The sequence below is a fragment of the Etheostoma spectabile genome, chromosome 7, assembly GCF_008692095.1.
Source record: "Etheostoma spectabile isolate EspeVRDwgs_2016 chromosome 7, UIUC_Espe_1.0, whole genome shotgun sequence".
NCBI lineage: Eukaryota > Metazoa > Chordata > Actinopteri > Perciformes > Percidae > Etheostoma > Etheostoma spectabile.
In genome coordinates, this window is record NC_045739.1 from 8065175 (window position 1) to 8069235 (window position 4061).

Consider the following 4061-nt stretch of genomic DNA (forward strand, 5'->3'; position numbering starts at 1 on the left):
TTGTCGCAAAGTGACGCATGCGCAATTAAAATCTGTCTGAACTTTGGACTCCTTCCTTTTTGACTGCTACCAGCCTGGTGAAGTCTGTCTTTTGACTCCTGCCTGTTGATACTCAGCTTTTGGGTCCAAACTACACCCTTGCTCATCACATCGTTACAATGAGGGCTGATTTTTATGTTTTCGTTTGCATTTTGAAAATTGGGTCACAGTAGAGCTGATGTTGAGAGTCAGTTGGATGAGTTCAACTCACCTGTGAGAGTCACTTCTGTTCAGGTCTGGACTGGGTTAAAAAAACATCCTTGGACTTTTGAGACCCAGACAAGCCTACCACAATCATCCGGACACCACCCGTAGTTGCACTCCACTGCAACACATGTACATACCAGCAGGGTTTAAAACTAGCACTGTTTGCCAGTCAAATGTTGCTAAGATATGCAAGTGGTTGGTAGATTTGTATGACTCACCAGCCAAAACATAAGTAAAATTCACTCATTCACTGGAGCAACATTAGCTTACTTACAGCTAATGTGTCCTCTCTGGTAAACAAAGGGGGCTAAAATAATCATTTGATATACTTAAATCTTATATTTTTAGCTAGGTACAGGCACTTTGTGGAGCTGTTTTTGCTGCTGGTAGGGGCGGGACTCAAATCCGCTCTCTCTCTACGATAACATGGAGGTGGGCCATAGTAGGATGTGATTGGCCAGTGTTCAGATGAGAGACAAACCTGTCAGCCAATCATGTGATCTCTCTCCTCTATTCATGGCTCACGCCACTGATGTTTTGAGAACACATTTTTGTCTCTTGGGTTTAATTAATTTTCTTTTACCTAAGATTAAAGTTTTTTTTTTTTTAATGAGTATGCTCTCTCCCTTTTTTTTTCTTGGAGCAAGGTTATGATGCAAACTGTAAACTCATGCATTCCATGCTGACTACTTATGATGTCCACTTTTAAGATGGAAACATTTTTTTAATCATCCATATGTTTTGTTGCTGGCAGAAGTATAATGCAATTTACAATTTTAAATCTTAATATTCCTATGTGTAATTCATGTATTCTTTTGCCATAGTTTGAATAGAGACCTAAACCATTTTACAAGCATCCCACCAAGGAAGTAAAAGGTTTAAAAAGAGGTTAAAGACATTTGACCTTGGATATTTTCTAAACCTCTTTCCTTTTGGCAGTGATTAATTTCAGGTAGAAATACCAGGTCGTGAAAGCAATAAAGATTTGTGATTACTGCACAAAACATGAAAAGACTGGTACAACCCATCCAGCCTACATGCCACAGCTTCTCATAATGACTGGCAAAATCTGTCAGAGGAAAAAAAGATGTGAACACTATCACTGTATCATCAACACAATACAGTACATTGCAAACAAGAGACATTAATCATTGTCAAGCATGATAAAGATACTTTGAGAGGCTGCTTGTCATTATCCAATAGACCATGTTTGTGTTGGAGCCCGTTGACTTAATTCTCTAGAGAAGGAAGGTTAATGTTACACTGCCTTGTTTACTCACTTGCTTGTTAAAGAGGGAAGATAATTTGTATTATATTCTTACATGTTGACAATAAGTTAATATGAGCCTTTGAGAGATATTCCACATTGACTGGAGGCCATGTATACATAACATTCAGTTTTTTAACTCCTGTGAGTGCGTGCATACATGCATCTAACTTACGTGTGTGCATGTGTGTGTTGCAAGACTAAGAGGACAAAGATAATTAAACATGATTTAAAGGGCACAACAAGAGCTCCATTCCAAAATGAGGAAGCCACCATTTAGAAAATGTGACACCCTCTCTGACACAATGATTGCTGGTATGAAAGTAAAACTCATTACAGAATATTAATGAAGACATTAGCCATCAAAATAGAATCTTGTGTTAGGAGGCTATCAATCATCTCCATTATTTAATTATTGAGTAATACATTTCAGGTAGCAATCTACTGTTGAAAAAGGATATACCGTTGTGGAATGCAATATAATCCAGGTTGTTCAACCTTAACATCTTTCTCATAGAGCTGCAATCAATAATCTGGTCAAATAATAAACACAGTCAAATTAAATACAAAGATATGCTATGCATAGATTTAACAGATTACAACTGATCACAATCCTTTGATAGAAGAAGGCTACCCATGCATGCATGGAATAGAAATATATTCAAGGGCATCTGATGGGCAAAACTCAAATTTGCCTTTTTACTGATTAGTAAGATACGTGAACACGTAGAAATGCCTTCACTTTAAATAAATTTTTTCGTTCGAGTTACACTGTGTATGTGTGTGTATGGGGACGGATATGAAACACCATGGTAATCCAACAATCCTACCTCATCTGTCTCTGTCTGATGCTGGAAATCAAAGCCAATTGGCATTCACAAGATAGCAGGCTTAAGCTAGGGTGATCTCCCTCCATACATACATCACCCAACCTCATTTGTCCAGGGATTGACAGTGTGTGTGTGTGTGTGTGCGTGCGTGCATGCATGCGTGTGTGTGTGTGTGTGTGTGTTATCTTTGCATGTGTCTGTATGCAACTGTTTGTGTATTACCAACCCGTCACACAGTAATTACAAAATGCACCTGATCTTAGGTATTTGCTTTATTCTTATTTGCTTGACTTTTACTTATACGGGTGTAACCAAGTATTTGAATAAAGGATTTTTATCCTTTATTCAAATACTCAAACACCAAGGAACTTGGATCTCTTCATTGCCATACATTTTACACTATGCACAAGGGTAAACATAGCAAGGAATATCTAATCTTTGTTGCCTGTTTATTCAAAAGAAGTAGTTTGAGTTAAAAGCAGCTACTTTTATTTTGTTTGTGATATTAAACAGGTGCTAAGTGATAAAAACAAAAACAACATCCTACAGCTTTCTCAGAAAAATGAGTGATCTTCCCATCACTCTAATAAGGATGGATAGCATTATGTTAGGTTTCACAACCTTTTATTCACAAACATAAACAGTGGCTTCAGGAATCCGAATCGTACAGCTCTAAATGGGAAACAGCAGAAATAAACCACATGCATCACTGAGGGATGGTATTGTCATCATGACAATGACAATGAATAGCTTTGATGTTGAGGAATCTGTGTGATTCAAAGTTTTGTTCATGTTAATGCCACATGGACGAAGGTGAGGTAATTTCAGCTGATAAAAAAATAGGAATAATATTCATGAAAATAGGGTTTTTTGGCATGGAATTTGGCCAGTTTAATCTTTTGGAACACTTGAATGAACAGCAAAATTTGCAGAAACTGTATGAAACTGTTAATATGCAAACCTTGAGGCTAAAAGTCTGGAAGTCACAGAAAAGAGATAAAACAAAAATATGTAGGCTATCAATTTGACAATTAAATAAGGTGGCGTGTCCAACCTTACCTCAATTATAACTTGTCTCCCACTCGTACTACAGCACTTAATTTTAAAAAATAAGCACATGCTTATTTTTTAAAATATGTTTGAATCTCTTTTTGATGTAGTAGTTGTAAACGGTCCCGAAACACAGCTGAATTAGCACAACTTTCAGGCACTTCTTTTGTATATACAGCACTCAGATTCACTGTGTTCACTCGAATCACTTCACATGGGTGGGCACTTTCAATGACATTTTAAACATGTTTAGAGGTGAAAAACACGTTTAAAACTTGCCCTGTTTAAGCCTGTTGGGTGATAATGCTAGCAGGAGGATAACATGGTGTAGGCAGCAACAATTGTTTTTCATTTTTCTCTCTACTGACAGCACTCCAAATTTACAATCAACACAGCTACGTGTTGAAATTGACCGGAATTCTCCTTTAACCTCCCAAATCAGCAATGTGTGTGACAGCCACCATGCTGGAAATAGCCTATTTCACAGGGGATGAGAGGCTAATCTCACTGTAATGACTATTCTTGGGCATGGCATCACACATACACGGGATATACTCATACTGCACTCATGTATTGTTGTGAGTATGTGTGTATAGCTGTGTGTATTGCTCTGTGTTAGTGTGTGTGTGTATGTGTGTGTGTGTGTGTGTGTGTGTGTGTGTGTGTGT

At 37.6% G+C, this 4061-nt stretch overlaps 1 long non-coding RNA gene across 1 annotated transcript in view; it reads right to left on the minus strand.

Annotated features, from left to right (window-relative positions):
• Window positions 1-682: 682 nt before the first annotated feature.
• LOC116692202 (uncharacterized) overlaps window positions 683-4061 on the minus strand; it is a 17054-nt gene continuing 13675 nt past the window's right edge. The window contains exon 4 of the long non-coding RNA XR_004332659.1: window positions 683-754. This is a non-coding gene — a long non-coding RNA (uncharacterized LOC116692202). The remainder of the gene's footprint in view (window positions 755-4061) is intronic.